This window comes from Nicotiana attenuata, unplaced genomic scaffold (assembly GCF_001879085.1).
Source record: "Nicotiana attenuata strain UT unplaced genomic scaffold, NIATTr2, whole genome shotgun sequence".
Lineage (NCBI taxonomy): Eukaryota > Viridiplantae > Streptophyta > Magnoliopsida > Solanales > Solanaceae > Nicotiana > Nicotiana attenuata.
Genome location: NW_017672870.1, coordinates 93,488 through 114,740, shown reverse-complemented (window position 1 = coordinate 114,740; position 21,253 = coordinate 93,488).

The following is a 21,253-nucleotide window of genomic DNA, read 5'->3' as shown; positions in this document are numbered from 1 at the left end:
GACTACAGACGCCAGAGGCACCCCCAGCTCAACCGGTTGCACCAGTACAGGAGTTCAGGGTTCCAGTTATGCCGGAGGATGAGCAGCATCGTCTTGAGAGGTTTGGTAGACTCCAGCCTCCGACATTCAGTGGTGCTGAGGGCAAGGATGCCCAGGGTTTTCTTGATAGGTGTCAGTGGATGCTCCGTACAGCAGGGATTCTTAAGGCTAGTGGTTTGGCATTTACCACCTTTCAGTTTACCGGGGCTGCTCTTACCTAGTGGGAGGACTTTGAGAGGCGTAGACCTGTCGGTGCAGCACCCCTTTCTTGGCAGCAGTTCTCCGCTCTCTTCCTGGAGAAGTATGTACCGCAGTCCCGCAGAGAGGAGCTACGTAGACAGTTTGAGTGGTTGACGTAGGGGGATATGACCGTGACCCAGTATGAGGTGAGGTTTTCACAGTTGGCCCGTCATGCTATTTGGATAATTCCGACAGATCGTGAGAGGATCCGGATGTTTGTGGATGGCATTAACTACCATCTCCGTATTCTGATGACTAGAGAGAGTATTGGGTGCTACGTTTGAGGAGGTGGTGGATATCGCTCGTGAGATCGAGTTAGTTCGTCGTCGAGAGTGAGAGGAGAGGGAGGCCAAAAGGCCTCGTGGATCGGGTAGTTACAGTGGTGCTCCTTCGAGGGGCTAGTTCCAGCATGGTAGAGGTCGTTCCTTCAGGCCTGCTCAGTCGGCCCGTCCAGAGTATTGTGGGGCATCTTCTGGCCATGGTCATCATGGGTCTCGGCAGGGCCAGTCTTCACTCAGCGCCCTCCTAGCTCAGAGTTCATCTCATGCCCCATCAGCTCAGAGTTCTTCTGCGCCGAGTGCAGCTGCTAGTCACTCCGGTGCGGGGGGTTCCATTCAGTCCCCATCTCCAGTACCGGGTAGTTGTTATGAGTGCGGAGAGTTTGGTCACATGAGGAGGCAGTGCCCTCGACTTCGTAGTGGTCAGCTTCAGCAGAGGGGTCAGCCCTCGACTTCTGCTCCAGTTACTTCACCACTCGCCCAGCCAGCCAGGGGTGGAGATCAGGAAGCCAGGGGTGGAGATCAGGCAGCCAGGGGTCTCCCCAGAGGGGGAGGTCGATCAGGCAGTGGCGAGGCTCATTTTTATGCTATTCCAGGCAGGACAGATGCCATTGCTTCAGATGTTGTCATTACAGGTATTGTTTCAGTCTGCCACAGAGATGCCCCTATATTATCTGATCCCGGTTCCACCTATTCTTATGTGTCCTCATATTTTGCTCATTATTTGGGTGCGTCCCGTGAGTTTCTTGCCTTACCTGTTCATCTGTCTACCCCGGTGGGCGACACTGTTATCGTGGACCGTGTGTACCGGTCATGTATTGTGACTATTGGGGGTCTAGAGACCTGAGTTGATCTATTGCTATTGAGCATGGTGGACTTTGATGTTATTTTGGTCATGGATTGGCTATCTCTGTGTCATGCTATTCTAGACTGTCATGCTAAGACAGTCACTTTGGCTATGCCGGGTGTACCGCGGATCGAGTGGCGTGGTGTGACTGACTATGTTCCGAGTAGAGTGATTTCCTTCTTGAAGGCCCAGCGTATGGTTGGGAAGGGTTGCCTCTCGTATCTTGCTTTTGTGAGGGATCTTGGAGGTGAGGCTCCTAGTATTGATTCCCTTCCAGTGGTGAGGGATTTTCCTGACGTATTTCATGCGGACCTGCCAGGCATGCCACCGGACAGGGACATTGATTTTGGTATTGACCTGGTGCCGGGCACTCGGCCCATCTCTATTCCGCCATATCGTATGGCACCAGCTGAGTTGAGAGAATTGAAGGAGCAGATTCAGGAACTCCTAGATAAGGGGTTTATTCGACCTAGTGTGTCACCTTGGGGTGTGCCAGTTCTGTTTGTGAAGAAGAAGGATGGCCCAATGAGAATGTGCATCGATTATAAGCAATTGAATAAGGTAACAATTAAGAACAAGTATCCCTTGCCTCGCATTGATGACTTGTTCGACCAGCTTCAGGGAGCGAGGGTGTTCTCCAAGATTGACCTCCGTTCGGGTTATCACCAGTTGAAAATCAGGGATTCAGATATTCTTAAGACTGCTTTCAGGACTAGATATAGTCACTATGAGTTTCTTGTCATGTATTTCGGGCTGACCAATGCCCCTGCAGCGTTCATGCATTTGATGAACAGTGTATTTCGGCCTTATTTGGATTCGTTCGTTATTGTTTTCATTGATGATATTCTGATGTACTCGCGTAGTCATGAGGAGCACGCGGAGCATTTGCGAGTTGTATTGCAGAGATTGAGGGAGGAGAAGCTTTATGCAAAGTTCTCCAAGTGTGAGCTTTGGCTCAGTTCAGTGGCTTTCTTGGGACACATGGTGTCCAGCGAGGGTATTCAGGTTGATCCAAAGAAGATAGAGGCGGTTCAGAGTTGGCCTAGACCGTCCCCAGCCACGGAGATTCGTAGCTTTCTTGGGTTGGCAGGCTATTACCGCCAATTTGTTTAGGGATTTTCATCCATTGCATCGCCCTTGACCAAGTTGACTCAGAAGGGTGCTTCATTTGTATGGTCGGACGAGTGTGAGGAGAGCTTTCAGAAGCTCAAGACAGCTTTGACTACAGCTCCAGTATTGGTTTTTCCGTCAGCTTCAGGTTCAAATACCGTATATTGTGATGCTTCGAGAGTTGGGATTGGTTGTGTATTGATGCAGGAGGGCAGAGTTATTGCTTATGCTTCTCGTCAGTTGAAGCCCCATGAGAAGAACTACCCTATTCTTCATTTGGAGTTGGCTGCCATAGTTCATGCACTAAAGATTTGGAGGCACTACTTGTATGGCGTATCTTGTGAGGTATTCACTGATCATCGCAGTCGTCAGCATTTGTTCAAGCAAAGGACCTTAATTTGAGGCAGCGGAGGTGGATAGAGTTGCTTAAGGATTATGATATTACTATTCTGTATCATCCGGGAAAGGCCAATGTAGTGGCCGATACTCTGAGCCGAAAGGCAGTGAGTATGGGGAGCTTGGCATACATTCCAGTTGGGGAGAAGCCATTTGCAGTTGATGTTCAGGCCTTGGCCAAACGGCTTGTAAGATTAGATATTTCGGAGCCCAGCCGGGTGTTAGCTTTCGTGGTTTCTCGGTCTTCCTTATATGATCGCATCAGAGAGCGCCAATATGATGATCCGCACTTGCTTGTCCTTAAGGATAGAGTTCAGCATGGCGATGCCAGAGATGTGACCATTGATGATGAAGGTGTGTTGAGGATGCAGGGCCGGATCTGTATGCCCAATGTGGATGGGCTTAGAGAGTTGATTCTGGAGGAGGCCCATAACTCGCGGTATTCTATTCATCCGGGTGCCGCGAAGATGTATGAGGATTTGAGGCAGCACTACTGGTGGAGAAGAATGAAGAAAGATATTGTGGGATTTGTGGCTCGGTGTCTCAATTTTAAACAGGTGAAATATGAGCAACAGAGACCTGGTGGCTTGCTTCAGCAGATGGATATTCCCGAGTGGAAGTGGGAGAGGATTACTATGGACTTTGTTGTTGGACTTCCTCGGAGTTTGAAGAAATTTGATGCTATTTGGGTGATTGTTGATCGACTGACCAAGTTCGCGCACTTCATTCCTGTGTGTACTACCTATACTTCAGAGCGGCTAGCAGGGATTTATATCCGGGAGATTGTTCGATTGCATGGTGTTCCGGTTTCTATCATCTCAGATAGAGGTACTCAGTTTACTTCGCAGTTTTGGAGAGCCGTGCAGAGAGAGTTGGGTACTCGGGTGGAGTTGAGCACAGCGTTTCATCCTCAGACGGACGGACAGTCCGAGCGTACCATTCAGATATTGGAGGACATGTTGCGTGCTTGTGTCATTGATTTTGGAGGTTCATGGGATGAGTTTTTGCCACTTGAAGAGTTTTCCTACAACAACAGCTATCAGTCCAGCATTCAGATGGCACCGTATGAGGCCTTGTATGGGAGACGATGTAGATCTCCAGTTGGTTGGTTCGAGCCAAGCGAGGCTAGGCTATTGGGGACAGATTTGGTTCAGGATGCCGTAGAGAAGGTGAAGGTGATTCAGGAGAGACTTCGTACAGCGCAGTCGCGTCAGAAGAGTTATGCAGATCGGAAGGTTCGAGATGTGTCTTTCATGGTTGGTGAAAAGGTTTTGCTGAAGGTTTCACCCATGAAGGGTGTTATGAGATTTGGAAAGAAGGGAAAGCTGAGTCCGCGATTCATTGGGCCTTTTGAGGTACTTAGGAGGATTAGGGAGGTGGCTTATATGCTTGCTTTGCCACCCAGCTTGTCGAGTGTGCATCCGGTATTCCATATTTCTATGCTCCGGAAGTATGTTGGGGACCCGTCTCATGTGTTGGACTTCAGCATGGTTCAGTTGGATGATGATTTGACCTTTGATGTGGAGCCAGTGGCTATTTTGGGTCGTCAGGTTCGAAAGTTGAGGTCGAAAGATATAGCATTAGTGAAGGTGCAGTGGAGAGGTCGGCCCGTGGAGGAGGCTACCTGGGAGACCGAGCGGGAGATGCGGAGCAGATATCCTCACCTATTTGAGGCTTCGGGTATGTTTCTTGACTCGCTCGAGGACGAGCGTTTGTTTAAGTTGGGGAGGATGTGACGACCCAACCCGTCATCTCATGAGTTACCGCTCCATTTTCCTCCATTTCTGCTTCTTTATGCTTCGTTATCCGTGTCTTATGTGGTCGAGTTGATTTGGTTGTGGTTGGAGTGGAATTGGTAAAGAAATGAGACACTTAGTCTCTTCTAAGAAGGCTTAAGTTAGAAAAGTCAACCGGACGTTGACTTATGAGTTAGAGGCCTCCGATGTGAATTCCGATTGTTCGGTTAGCTTCGGGAGGTGATTTTTGGCTTAGGAGTGTGATCGGATGTGGTTTTGGAGGTCCGGTGTAGAATTAGGCTTGAATTGGCGAAATTAGTATTTTGGCGAATTCTGGTTGATAGGTGGGATTTTGATCCGAGGGTCGGAATAGAATTCCGAGAGTTGTTGTAGCTTTGTTATCTGATTTGGGATGTGTGTGTAAAATTTCAGGTCATTCGGAGGTGATTTGGTTGGGTTTTTGATCAAATGCGTGTTTCGGAAGTTTTAGATGAACTTAGGCTTGAATTCAATGTAATTTGATGATTTTGGTATTGTTTGAGGTGTTTTGATGATTGGAAGAAGTTTGGATGATGTTTTAGGATGTGATGGTGCTTTTGGTTGAGGTCCCGGGGGCCTCGGGGTAGTTTCAGATGGTTAACGGGAAGTTTTGGACTTGTGCAAAGTTGCAAATCCTGCTGCTTCTGGTATTTTCGCACCTGGGTTTGGGGACCGCAGGTGCGGTATCGCAGATACGGGGTGGAGGTCGCAGAAGCGGAAAAGGCAAGGATAGGTTGGGACCGCAGATGCGGATAGGGAGCCGCACCTGCGAAGCCGCAGATGCAGCTATTGGACCGCAGATGCGGCCAGGCGGGACTTAATGAAGTTCCGCAGATGCAGAACATTAACCGCAGAAGCGGATTTTGAACCGTAAATACGGTTTTGTCTGGGCAGAATGTTTAATGGGTCTTCTTCGCGAATTTTGAAGGGTTTTTCATTTCTAACTTTGGACTTGGAGAATTATGGGCGATTTTGAAGAGGGACTTCAAGGAGCTTTGATAAGGTAAGGATTTTGGAACTCAAAACACAATTCTATGATGTTATTTCATGAATTAAGACTGAAAAATTAAGGAATTTATGGACTAAAAATGGTGGTTAGGGCTTGAACTTAAGAGAGCAAAAAAACATTGAGGATTTGAAAGGTCAATTGAACTCCGAATCTTGTGTTTTTGATATGTATAAATTCGTGGGGAGATAAGGAGTCTAATGATGTGAAAATTTCTGAGTGTCGAGAAGTGGGCCCGTGGCTCGGGTTTGGCTAATTTCGGGATTTTTGATATTTTTCGATTGTTTTTGATTGGATTTTGTTCCTTTAGCATATTGTGACGTATTCGCTCTGGTTTTGTCCAGATTCGACGCGCGAGGAGGCCAATCTGAGAGGCAAAGGCATAGCGAGCTAGAGTTTTGGCCGGCTTGAGGTGAATAATGAATGTAAATGATGTCCTGAGCGTTTGAAACCCCGAATTTGCACATCGTAGTGCTATATTGAGGTGAGACACGCGCTTGATGATGAGTGCGGGGTCGTTTACTATTGGGTATTTGGACTTGGTCCGTCTCGTGTGATGTTTTTTACCGCGTAATTGATTGAAGCTTATTTGATATCATCATTTTTGTGACTAATTGTCATATTTGGGCTTGTGCCAACTATTTGAACCCTTCGGGGGATTGCTATCACTGTTTTCTCAATGTTTTGACATATTACTTGAACTTAGTCCTATTGATTCATACTGTTTTACAAACTCAACCACTTTTACTCAGAATTGAAACTTAAATGATATTTCTAATGATGTTTTGGGCTGAGAACTACTATTTTACTGTGGACCGAGGGGCTTATGTGATTTCTGGACTGAGTATGGATCGGGCTGCGCGCTGCAGCAGCATTATATTGATATTGATATCAGGCCGAGGGCCTAGCTGATGCCACGATATGTCTTGATATTGTGCTTGGGCCATAAGGGGCCCCTCCCGGAGTCTGCACACCCCCAGTGAGCGCCGTCGACGATAAATAAATGGATCGGGCTGCATGCCGCAGCGGGTACTAGAGAGTACCGTACTTTGTGCTGCATTCCTTTATTTAGTTATCATTTATTTTGCTTATCCGTTGTAGCTTTTCCATGTTTCTACTTCATTGGTTTATTGATTTCATACTATTGGGTTTAAACTACTGTATTATAGATTTCAATGTGTTTATCCAGGATTTCTTATTCTCAGCCTTTATTTATGTTTATTACTCACTGGGTCGGAGTACTCACATTACTCCCTGCACTCTGCGTGCAGATCCAGGTGCATCTGAGGTTGTCGAGGATTCTCAGTTGGGCAGCGATATCCGGGAGCATCGAGGTAGCTGCATGACATCCGCAACCCTGATCTCTCCCTTTTATCCTCTTGTTTCCTCCGTATTTTCCAGATTGCTATGTATTAGGTTGGTACTTATGTATTAGAGGCTCAGACTTGTGACACCGGATATTTTGGGCTATGTAGTAGTATCGTTATTTGATATTCCGCACATTGAATTCTTATTTTTAAAACTTCTAATATGCTGATTTGGTAATTTAATTGTGTTAGCTAAATAATGAACTGCATAATGAATTGGGTTAAGGTTGTTAATTGGTCGGGCTTGCCTAGCAGTGTGTTGGGCGCCATCACGGCCGGGGTTGGGGTCGTGACACTTCGTGACTTGTCGACTTCATGGGCGGCTATGACTTTCCGCATGTCTCTTTATCACGGGTAGTATTGTGGAAGTCCGAAACAAGGTTGTATTCAATGTGGAGTACATTGCCGGCATCCAAGATGTTATTTGAGCAGCATCTGAGAGTAGTTTTTTTTCAGACTCAAAGAGATAGTCGGTTGTATGCTAAGTTTTCGAAGTGTGAGTTCTGGTTGAGTTCAGTTGCTTTCTTGGTTCATGTGGTTTCACCAGAGGGTATTAAGGTTGATCCGAAGAAGATAGAGGCAGTCAAGAACTAGCCTAGACCAGCATCAGCTACAGAGATTTGGAGTTTCTTGGGTCTGGCAGGCTACTACCGTCGGTTTGTGGAGGGATTTTCATCTATCGCAGCCCCGATGACCAGGTTAACCCAGAAGAGTGCCCAGTTTAGATGGTCGGACGAGTGTGAGGCGAGCTTTCAGAAGCTCAAGACAGCTTTGACTATGGCACCGGTATTGGTTTTGCCCACAGGTTCAGGGCCATATACAGTTTATTGTGATGCATCTCGCATTGGGCTTGGTGCAGTATTGATGCAGGATGGCAAGGTCATTGCTCATGTTTCGCGGCAGTTGAAGATTCATGAGAAGAACTATCCGGTTCATGATTTGTAGTTAGCAGCCATTGTTCACGCGTTGAAAATTTGGAGGCATTATCTGTATGGCGTGGCGTGTGAGGTGTTCACGGATCACAAGAGTTTGCAATACTTGTTCAAGCAGAAGGAGCTAAACTTGAGGCAGAGAAGGTGGTTGGAGCTATTGATAGACTATGATATCACCATCTTATATCATCCGGGAAAGGCCAACGTGGTGGTCGTTGCTTTGAGTAGGAAGTCAGCCAGTATGGGCAGTCTTGCGTATATCCCGGTCAATGAGAGACCGCTTGCTTTGGATGTTCAGGCTTTGGCCAATCAGTTCGTGAGGCTGGATGTTTTCGAGCCCAGTCGTGTGTTAGCTTGCACGATCGCTCGCTCTTCTTATTGGAGCGTATCCGTGATCGGCAGTATGATGATTCCCATTTGTGTGTCCTTAGAGACACGGTGCAGCACGGAGGTGCCAAACAGGTTACCTTAGGTGATGATGGAGTTTTGACATTGCAGGGCCGAGTTTGTGTGCCTAATGTGGATGGTCTTCGAGAGTTGATCTTAGATGATGCCCATAGCTCCCGGTACTCCATTCATCCGGGCGCCGCAAAGATGTATCAGGATTTGCAGCAGCATTATTGGTGGCGGAGAATGAAGAAGGATATAGTTGCATATGTGGCTCGGTGTTTGAATTGTCAGCAGGTTAAATACGAGCATCAGAGGCCTGGTGGTTTGTCCCAGAAGATTGAGATCCCTGAGTGGAAGTGGGAGCATATTACTATGGACTTCATTATTGGACTCCCACAGACTCAGAAGAAGTTCGATGCAGTGTGGGTTATTGTTGATAGGCTGACCAAGTCAGCGCACTTCATTCCTGTGGCAGTTTCCTATTCGTCCGAGAGGTTAGCTGACATCTATATCCGAGAGATTGTTCGTCTTCATGGTGTGCCCGTGTCTATTATTTCGGATTGAGGTACGCAGTTTACCTCACATTTCTGGGGAGCAGTTCAGCGAGAGTTGGGCACACGGGTTGAGTTGAGCACAGCATTTCATCCTCAAATGGACGGGCAGTACGAGCGGACTATTCAGATTTTGGAGGATATGCTCCGAGCTTGTGTCATTGACTTTGGAGGCTTGTGGGATCAGTTCTTGCCTTTAGCATAGTTTGCCTACAATAACAGCTACCAGTCGAGTATTCAGATGGCTCCTTATGTGGCTTTATATGGTAGGCGGTGTCGGTCTCCGGTTGGGTAGTTTTAGCCGGGGGAGGCTCGGTTGTTGGGTACGGATCTGGTTCAGGATACCTTGGACAAGGTCAGGATCATTCAGGATAGGCTTCGTACAGCTCAGTCCAGGCAAAAGAGTTATGCCGACCGCAAGGTTCGAGATTTAGATTTCATGGTCGGTGAGCGGGTATTGCTTCGAGTGTCGCCTATGAAGGGCGTGATGAGATTTGGGTAGAAGGGCTAGCTTAGCCCTAGGTTCATTGGCCCGTTTGAGATTCTTGATCGAGTGGGAGAGGTGGCTTATTGACTTGCATTGCCGCCTAGCTTATCAGCCGTGCATCCAGTGTTTCATGTGTCCATGCTTCGGAAATATCATGGCGATCCATCCCACGTGTTAGCTTTCAGCATTGTCCAGTTGGACAAGGACTTGTCTTATGAGGAGGAGCCGGTAGCTACTCTAGACCGGCAGGTTCGTCAGTTGAGATCGAAGAGTTTTCCTTCTATTCGTGTTCAGTGGAGAGGTCAGCCTGCTAAGGCATCGGCCTCGGAGTCCGACTCCGATATGCGGAGCCATTATCCCCATCTTTTCCCCCACTTAGGTACTTCCTTCTTATGTCCGTTCGAGGACGAACGGTTTTTTTAGAGGTGGAGGATGTGATGACCCAAAAGGTCATCACTTGTTTTTAAAAATAATTCTGCATTTCGAGGCCTTAAACAATACCCCTTCAGCTTCACCTCGATTTGCGTGTGCAATCCGAGCGTGTAGTCGGAAAGTCTACATGTGAAAATCTGTGAAAAAAATGATAAAATTTTGACTTAAAATGCATTTAAGATGACTTCAATCAACATTTTGGGGAAACGGATCCGGACCCGTGATTTGACGGTCCTAAAGGGTCCGTGGAAAAATATGGGACTTGGACGTATGCCCGGAATCGAATTCCGAGGTCCCAAGTCCGAGAAATGAATTTTTAACAGAAATTGTTTTCTCAAAAATATAAAGGTTTTTGAAAGTGAAATGCTATGTGAAATCTATTGTATCGGGCCCGTATTATGGTTTCGGAGCCCGGTACAGGTTCAATATGATTTATATGTGTTGTCAGTAAATTTTGGCAAGAAACGGAATCCATTTGACGTGATTCGGACCTTAAATGCAAAATTTGATGTTTAAAGAAGTTTTGAGAAATTTCATCGATTTTGAGGTGTAATTCGTTATTTAAGAGGTTATTTTGGCGATTTGATCGCACGGATAAGCTCATGTGATGCTTTTGAGTTAGTACGTATATTTGGTTTGGAGCCCCGAGGGCTAGGGTGAGCTTCGGATGTTTTCGGAAGGTTTTTGAACTCGTATAAGTTGCAGGTTTTTCAGTTTCTGGTGTTTTGATATTTTCTTCTTCGCGTTTGCGGAAGGACTCTTGCGAACGCGAAGGGTTTGGTCAAGCTGAAGGAAATCTCCTTCTACGCAAACGCGAGACACAGGACGCGAATGCAAAGCTTTGGGGGTGTTTCCCTTCGCGAACGCGGTCCTGCTATTGCGAACGCGAAGGCTTTGTGCTTGGGCAGGGGGAAGGGAAGTTTGTGCATCACGAACGCGGCCACTGGCCCGCGAACGCGAAGGCTCGAAGAGCCAAAGCTCCGCGAAATCGAGCCTGATGTCGCGAACGCGAAGGTCATCAAAGCTGGACTCATTGCGAACGCGACAGGCCTATCGCGAACGCGATGAAGGCTTGTCCAGTGATTTTAAAACAGAAGCAAAACGGGACTTAAACAAAAATTTCATAACTTCTTCTTCCAAACTCCAAATTGGGCGATTTCTGAAAGGGGATTTCACCACCAATTCATAGGTATGTAATCTTAGACTCGTTTTCTTCAATTTCCATTAATACCCATTAGATTTTTAGGCTTAAATCATGTTCTTAAGGGTAGAAAATTAGGGATTTGGGTAGAGTTAGGGCTTTTTGTATATTTGGGATTTAGACCTCGTTTTGGGATCGAATTTTGGAACTAATTATATATTCGGGCTCGTGGGTGAATGGGTGATCGGGTTTTGGTCCGAACCTCGTGTTTTGACCAAGCGGGCCCGAGGTCAATTTTTGACTTTTTGGGAAGAATAATGGGAAAGCTATAATTAAGCATTGGAATTGGATTGTTTAGCGTTTATTGATGTTATTAAGTCGATTATGTATAGATACGATTGATTTGGAGCCAAATTCAAAAGGAAAAGCGGTGTTTGAGGTTTTAGTTGGCCGTGGAAGTTCGAGGTAAGTGTTCGGTCTAACCTTAGTTTGAGGGATTAGGAGTTGTGTCCTATTTGCTATTTTCTTCTTGTTGAGTACGACGTATAGGCATGGTGACGAGTATCTATACGTTGTTGTCAAGCATGACCGTGAGTCTTAAATTGTGAATTATTGTGTTCTTAAGTAATACTACGGATGCTTAAATTGATGATTCTTGGTATTGAGCAAAGATTTAGATTGTTCTCATGGAAATTACTTATGATTGAGTATTGGTGTTAGCTGAGGTAGCTAGATGTTGGAACAAGATTGGTTATAGCTGTTTCTCCCTTGTCGGGACGTATTTGCTTATACTGTCGATTCCCTTGCCGGGATTGTGTAGTTCCTTATTGATCCCATGTAGGGACTCTTGTTATGATTGTTGTTGATTGTTATATTTGGATCAGGTTGCACGCCGCAACAATAATATAAACGAATTAGGTTGCACGCCGCAATAATAATATAAATGGATCGGGTTGCACGCCGCAACAATGATATAAATGGATCGGGTTGCACGCCGCAACAGTAATATAAATGGATCGGGTTGCACGCCGCAACAGTAATATAAATGGATCGGGTTGCAAGCCACAACAATGATATAAATGGATTGGGTTGCACGCCGCAACAGTGATATAAATGGATCGGGTTGCACGCAGCAACAGTGACATAAATGGATCGAGTTGCACGCCGCAACAGTGATATAAATGGATCGGGTTGCACGCCACAATAGTGATATAAATGGATCGGGTTGCACGCCACAACAATGATACAGTTGGATCGGGTTGCACGCCGCAACAGTGTTAAATGATAGGGATCGGGTTGCGCGTCGCAACAGTGTTATTATTCATTGCTGTAGATCTTAAATTGTTCTCTTATATTTCTCTTAAATTACTGCTGGACTTGATATTTTCCCCGCAGTATGTACCCCCTCCCATATTTTTTTGTTTATTTCTATTTTATTTTCCTCTGCATATTATATAACTGCACAGGTTTATCTGGAGTCTGGTCCTAGCCTCGTCACTACTTCGCCGGGGTTAGGCCAGGCACTTACCAGCACAAGGGGACGGTTGTGCTGATGCTACACTCTGCACTATGTGCAGATCCTGGAGCAGCTTTTGGGCAGTAGCACTTGGGGAGACTGCCTTCAGTCCAGCTAGAGATCCCAAGGTAGTCCTGCAGGCGTCCGCAGGCCCGGCATTCTCTTCTATCTTATTATGTACTCTGTTTTCATTTGATTTCGAGACAGATTGTATTTCTTTCAGACATTGGTTGTAGTAATCATAGTCCGCCCGGTGATATTGTGACACTAGATTCCGGGTACAGGCGTATGTTGGCAGTGTCGTACTGGTTTTAGTTATTCTATCAGATTAAGTCTTCCGCTTGATTTTCATTTATCGTTAATATTCCAATGCTGATTACCTGTTAATTTAAATGGTTAAAAAGGGTTAAAATAGAAGAGTTAGTGATTTCTATACTTCGCGGCTTGCCTAGCTTTTATGAGTAGGCGCCATCACGACTCCTGAGGGTGGAAAATCCGTGTCTTCACAACATGATGTCTCTTTTCCCATATTTGTTTGGATCTTTACCAGCATCTTCTTTCTTGAATAAACCTATACAAAAAAATAAGATTACCACAAGTAAATGTTCTTTGATTATTAATTGTATTGGTTTGTTATCATCAAAATTAATACGTGAAACGTTGAAGCTAACAATCTCCCCCTTTTTGATGATGGCAAACAATTGAGTACAAAAGAAGAAAATTTAATCAAAGACTTAATTATAGACTGGTTACTTCCCTGAAGTCTTCCTCTCGAAATGCATGTAGTACATCAAGTGTGTACTCCCCCTCACTCTATGCCCCCCTCACTCTATGCTTTCCTCAGTTATGCTCCCCCTGTCTCCTTACATTTTACCTTATTCGAAATTTTGTACACATTATTTTCTCCCCCTTTTGTCATCATCAAAAGGGTGAATTAACTTGTAGGGATTATGCAAATAAAAGTATAACTATAGCTTATAATCATCCAGGGAGTTATAAAAACATGGAGTAATAATTCCCTTTAAGGGTCGTAAACAGTAAGAAAAATCTAACAAAAGTTTTAAGCTAGTTGACAGCTTTTAATCCAACCAAGATATCCAAAGCGTTAACCCAAAGCAAAAAAGTATTGAACTGTCATTGTAGGTAGACTAGAAAGAAATTCTAGACCACAGAAGAACATCATTTCATATGATTGAAAGCTTAGCGGAGATAAAAAAAACTCACAGGATACTTGATTTTTCCAAAATATCATTTAGCATATAAGACGGTGTGATCCCACATAGTTACTTGAAAAAACGCTCGATGATTAAAAAGATTAAGAAACTTTTGATATTCTCACATGTTAAACTTTCAAGAAAAATTTGAGCAAAAACTTAAGACCCTTAGAAAGATTACAACATATTAATGCACACAAGAGTCAAGAAATGGTCATATATTCATATCACCAATAAAAATGGGATCATATCGCCAAAGAGAAGGATATGGGATCATTCTCATGAAAGTCTTTATCCTTTTCATGACATAAGAATGTTAAAAATTTCCATCCCATGTTTTATTTCAATCCACTTTGTTGCCTGCAAGGTTTACATTTGAAAATGTTCTACTAGATCAAAGCAATTAGTTCTTGCATACAATAATCCATAATTTAGAATCAACCAAAGATCCTTTGTGTCACTACAAAGAGATATTATGGGATCATGTATACCAAAATATATGTCATAAAGATGCAATAGAGAGTCGGTCATACCTTGGTACTTTATTCGATCGTTGGACTTACTAATTTTCTCCTTGGTTCGCATTATTTGGAATGTGAAGATAAAGGTAAATTCTCCATTATACTCATTTCCAACCCGATCATCCACCAGAGGCATAAAAATACTTGACATGCTTTTGGTTAGTATTACCAAAAAAAAATATGCTCTTGTAGATGCTTCTTTGGAAAGAATAATTGTCAGATGATAAACACGAATTTGTTCAAATGATAAATAGTCTTGGTCACGAGAATGTGATTAAAAAAACTTCAATTCCAGAGAGAGACTCGAGAAAATTGTTATGCAATTTTCAAACCAAAAATATTTCAACAACCACACAAAAATAGTTTACAAACTTTGTAATATGCACATGAAACATGATGCTCTAACAAAACACTCTAGGAAGAAACAAACCTTATTGTTGTGAAACCTTGGACTACAAGTTTACACATAATTTTCATAACCTTACCAAACTTATCAGGCTTTAGAAATCCATGATTGCAGCTCCTTTGCTTGGTACTGGATTTTCATACTTTTGATTCTTTCAGCTTTGCTCAACAAATCTTGCATTGCTAGAGTCCAGCATTCATCGTTTTAATGCTTCTTCATGACTGTCTAGTTCAACTAGTATAAATATGTCACTGGCAATTTATTGCAAGAATCCACTGCAAGTTCTCCATCCTTATTCACAATTTTCTTAGAAAAGTATTAGTGTAAAGAAAAGCGCGCATGTTGAGATTTCTCTGATATTCTAAATTTCATAAAATCGTAAGTAGTAATGAATAAGGAATATATCAAGAGTCTTACCAAGACAGTTGCAACCAAAGAAAATAAGATATCCATAGCCCATGCATAATTTCATTCAAAAAAAAAAATTAAAGCACATATAAGCCAATGATGACAATTTATGCAAAAATGATGCTTTCTTTTCAAGTCTGCTTTCAACTGAGGCGCCAAACTAAAAATGTGAAAGATCATGCTTGTTGCAAGAAAATGTCAAACAAACACACATCGATGATCACTGCAAATGCGTTATTTTCTTATTAAAAATATGACCTATGCAAAAGTAATGATAATCATCAACAGAAACATATATATATGTACCTCCCAAAATTTTGAGTCTTAGGAACAGTCGAGTATCTCCACATGCACAAGTTGCCGAGGCATCAAGGTTAAAAAACCTTCTCAGATTTGAATGAAATATTGAAACTTTCACTAAGAGAATGGATATAAGAAGTAATTCTCTTCGCAAATTATCATAAGCTCACAACTACATGAAAGGACTGCATGCATGAATACTTGCTTATCCTAATGCTTATACAAAAGGTATGGTTTATGCAAAATATGAATTCGTTCATTCAAGATCTCTAAGTCAAGGAAAATATTAACATTTAACACAATAGTATCATGTTGCAGCAAGTCGACTCCAGCAATAAGTAGTTGTACATATCATATTATATTAAACCAAAAAAATATTACTAGATATGTATCACCTTATAAAGCATCCGAAAGAACTTGAATAACCTTTAGTCATATCAATCACTTGAGCTTTACCATCATGTGTAATAGTTCCTTCATCATTTATAGAGAATGTATGAACTTTGAAGCATCTTTAAGCATGTTCCATGACCCACCATTATGCAAATTTTATTTATCCCTTTTTATGGCTGGACTCAGAATTCCTGCAAAACAGATAAATTTATTTTTGGTACCCAAATCTTTTTGGGTCCTTCATGGTTAGTAGATTGAATAATTCGAGATACATGTAACTGTTTTGGTCTCCAAACATATTTTGATCAAACATAGCTTTTGGCATAATTACATGCAAATACTTTATGTCCAGAATTGCCACAATAGTGGTATGTAATATGAGAAGAGGAGTGTTTACCTGCAGCTGCCTTATTAGTTGACTTGGAGCTTTCCTCAGTCAACTTGTTCAAAGTAGGACGTTTGCCAGTAGATCCCTTTTCAGTCGACTTATAGCTGTTAAGCCAAGGAGACGACTTTGATCGATCAGAGTAGTGGTAAGGGGATTTGTGCAAGCTGCTAATTCGTTTACGAAGCTTAAAATTTTCTTCTTGAAGTAAGTTGTTCTCCACCAGATATTCTTTAAGATGAATATCCCACTCATTCTTTTCATTTCTCAACTTGTTGTATTCTTCAAGTTGGATCTCCCAATCATTCTTCTCATGTGTCAACTTCTTATATTCTTCAAGTTGGATCTCCCAATTCTTCTTCTCCTTCCTCAACTTACGATATTCATTTAGAACTTTCTTAAAGTAATTGAGAACCAATTCCATATCATCCTGCAATTCATCACAATTATCGCAATACGTAATAGGAGTGTGACATACCTCGTTAATTTCTCCCATTACCATGAAACATTGATTCTCCATTCTTTCGTGATTGTTTTCTTCTTCAGATTCATCATCGTCGCTCCATGATTTGTGATTCTTTTTCTTGAGATCACAATCCAGAATAGCATTAAAGCACACCTCGTCAGTTTCCCCTCTTTACTTGACATATTTTTGTCATTTCTTCTTGATCATCCTCGTCGCTCCAAGTTGAGATTCTATGATTTTTCTTCTTGAGGCTGGGAAATTCTAATTTCATATGTCCAGGTTTACCATATTTGTAGCAGCATATGTTCTTTTGTTGTTGAACCTCATTCTTCCGATTCTTTTGATGATTCTGGATGGATTGAGATTTTCTATTTTGCTTCTTTCTACTCTTCCTTTTTCTCGTCCTGGGCATCACGGCCAAGTCTTCTCGATCTTCACCATTTTTGGATTCTTCAAGAGTTGACGTGGATTCAATTTCTTTAACTTTGTTGCCGTCCCCGTGGATATTTTCCAATCTATCCCATATATCTTTAGTAGTATCACATGTGGATATTCTCTTATATTCTTCTTCACTAATGCACAATAGAGCATGTTGATTGCTCTAGCATTTGTTTGTATAATATTCAACTGTTCTTTTGTGTAGTCAAATATGGATTCCCTTTTTACAAGCTTCTTCCCATCACTATTGTTTGGAAAAGGTCTTGGTCCATTCTGAATAACTAGCTAGGCTCGATAATCTATTGATTGGACATAAACCTTCATTCCTTCTTTCCAATGGCTATAGTATTGACTATTGAAGTATGGTGGCCTTCTTGTTGAGTATCCTTCTTGAAGTGTGGTTCCAATAATTTGATAACCTGCCATGGATCTTTTCTCACTTGTTGTTAAGCAAAAAATAAATATGTGAGACCTGCTCTGATACCAATTGAAAGTACAAGAGGGGGGATGAATTGTAGTCTTTTTAAATTTCTAGTCGACTACTCTTCAGACCTAGTCGACTTATGCGGAGACAGCCTGCACAGAACTATTAGTTCTTTCGATTTAAACAAGTATTAAGCACAATAAGCAGTAAAGGAATAGAATATAATACGAGAGCGATGAAGTAAATGACACCAGGAATTTTATACTAGTTCGGAACCAATGTGGTAACCTAATCCACTCCTCTTGGGTTGCAAGAGTGTTATCTTTTAGAGTTCTTTGTAAATTGAATTGAGTACAACCTTTGTGATTTTCAGCGATCACCACCAACGCTGACAGGGTTGGTTTTCACTCGCTCACCAAAGAAACGGACAATGATACAACCTCTAGGACACACTGCCTCTCCAATATTTTTCTGTCTCTCTTCTCTCTTTTGGGTACACAGTAAATCTACTAAAGTGAATTACAATGCTTGTTAAGAGTAGAATAAAGAACTTGTAGTTAGATAGAAAATTGTATAGAAGGCTGCGTGATTTTGCTGTTGCAAGTATCTTCTCTTTTGTACTTGGTTGTTGGATATTCTAGCCGTTGCAGCGGTCTTCTAATATTGGAAAAGGATTTCCCTTGCTGCTGCTCCAACTTTCCTTTACTGCTTCTTGCCCTTTTGAACATGATCACACTCTATAAGGCATATTTGGGTATCTTCTGTTAATGCAAACTTTCCTTTTGAATTGGACAATTTGAATTTCCAATCAATTCTTTCCTTGAATAGATCCATGATTAATATTTCTTTGCAATATATAATCTTTATGAATATCTACTTGAGAATAGTCATGATGATTCAATCAAAATCCTCATGATTTACTTTTCCATGATTGTAGTAATTCTTGATTGATTCCAGTAACTCATGCTTCTTTCCATAAGAACAGTACTTTCCATCTCATCCGTAGTAAATAAGTTTGTTTGTGCAACATTCCTTAAATGCAAGATTTGGCCGATTCCTTGTAGTAAAATATCTTTCTTAGTAAAATATTTCCTTTCTGATAGATCTCAATAAATCTTTGAGTCCTTTTCTGATATTGAAAAATAATCTCTTTCCATAATATAGAATATACTACACCCATAATATATTTTCTTTCCATAAAATTATATTCTTCCTTTGTCTTGTAGTATCTCTTCCATATAGTATCTTCCTTCCACACGATAATAGATCTTCTCTACGATTTTAACAACTTTCCTTTCAAGATGTTGAAAAACTTCTCATCCATAATCTCCGTATGTTCTTCTTCTGATATTGTCGTAAGCCATTCCATATTTGAATTTTCACTTTCAAATATTATTCCTTCTATGGCGCTTGGAGATCAAATCTTTGAACATAATCTTCCTTGATAAATTTTTCACATGATATCTCTTTTCCCATATTTGTTTGGATCTTTACCAGCATCTTCTTTCTTGAATAAACCTATACAAAAAAATAAGATTACCACAAGTAAATATTCTTTGATTAATAATTATATTGGTTTGTTATCATCAAAATTAATACGTGAAACCTTGAAGCTAACACTTCTTTCCAAAGTTGCCCTTGGAGTAAAGAGCCTATGATTAGTTCGTTATATTTCCAATTAGCAAATTAAGGTTAATATGGTCAATTTTATTCTTAATTAATGCTAAAAGGTAAATTTTTTAATGTGTAAAAAAACCAAAAAATTATTTAAAGTGGACCGGAGGGAGTAACAAATTGAAAGAATTCTATCTCAAAAGAATTAATATGACTTGATAGTCTTGAGGGACATTAATTAATTATAGAATAAGATCATAGTATAATCTGAAATTATCTTTATATAATCTGTTCCACGTACAATAATAAATTTCATCTAGCACTAGTATTAATTATAGAGTTGATACCAGCAATCTCAACCTCTCTATATATTCTGTTTCCTAGTAACAAGTTTCACATGATCACTAGAACTCAACTAATTAGCAATACTCAACATGAAGACTACTGAATCAATGATTATAATCATCTTCTTTCTTGTTTTCTCTCCATGCTTTAACTTTGGTGACTCTTCACTTAAAGACTCCCAATCACTAAAAGTGAAGGGGGTTGATGTTCAAACTCAAGAAAAGATTGGCAGCTCATTTCGTCCAATGATGTATCATAGGAGACTCTTAGAATATTGTCCTTGGTGGTGCTGGCCACCAGTACTTTGCTGTAAATCTAATGTTGTTAAAAAGCCTTAGTTTGAGATAGGTATGTAGCCTGATTACATGCTTATTGTTCTTGTTTAATCTAATGGAAACCTAATTGATAAATCAATTGTTCTCTTTGTGTTACAAATCTTATATAAAAGTGTTTGGCTTCTCCCATTTCTAAGTGGATTCATATAACAAGTTTAAATCCCATGGAATTATAAATATAAACAAAATATATCCATATAAAAGAGATCAACTTATTCATCTAAAGGACATTAACTTATCCATATCATATATGAAACGGTATACCATTTGATATACTTTGAATTTTAGTGGTCAAAATCTGTTTGGGCCAGGTATAACTTATTGTTGAAAATTGGTGAAGTTTTTGATGATTAACAAACATGGTAGATATACTGGGTTGGTCGAAGGACTTGGTGAAGGACCGCTCCTACTGGGTTGGTCTTGTATTTGCGTGAGATATTGTTTATTTCGTGATAAATGACCTAGTAGCCGCCCAAATAATAGAGAATCTTAGTAAATCTTTATTGCTGACTTAGAGACCAAGTTTGTGAAGAAGAAGAATCATAATTGGAATCTTTTTAAGGAAAGAAAAATATTTTCCTTACTTCCTTTATTCTCTAAGGTTAGGAAATATTTAAGGGATATATTCTGCAAGAAATTGGTGCAAATTAAAAAGGTTTCTTGCTAGAGAAGAATTATAATTGAAGTATGAAACAAATAGGAAAAATTGTGTGGTCAACTGGTCGTATATAGTTGTTTATGAAGTAGGCCTCTTGTTATTTATTTCTATTTATAATTTGGACTTTTTATGCAACAAATAAGGGTGGGCATACTTTGGGCAAACCTGAAACCCAATCGAAATCCAAAATTTTTGAACTTTCGGTTTGGATTTTTCAATTACGTATTGGATTATGGGTATAATTGTTAAAAATTTTGGATTTTGGATTGGATATTGGATTTGGTACTTGAACTTTCGAATATCCGAAATTCCGAAGTTTTTATACTTTATATTTAGTCCATTGTCCATACGTAAATAGTAATAAGTCTAACACCCTACCCATTAAATATTATCTCATATATTCAATACTACTTATTAAGTTACTGTCAAAATACTTTCTATTTGGACATGGTTTTACTATTGCTAATTCTTATTAGCCTTATTAATGTTTCTGTTGCATTTCCTTGATGATGATTTCATTACCTGAATACTTTATTTGGATGATTGCGGTGAGAATATGAAACTTTTTACACAATTTAACATGAATACCTCATTTGGATGTTATTTTTGTGAGAAGAAGAAGCACCTCAACTTATAGGCTCAAAACCGAAAATTCGAAATAACCAAACCGATTAGTTCGAAACCGAACTTAAAAGATGCGATCCAATTCGAGCTTATTTGGATTGGATATGGATTGTTATTTCTTCAATCTGAAAACCGAAATTTTCATATCCAATCCGAACTGCCCGAATGCCCACCCCTAGCTACTAATGTGTTACCTATATGTAGTCCAAGTTTAC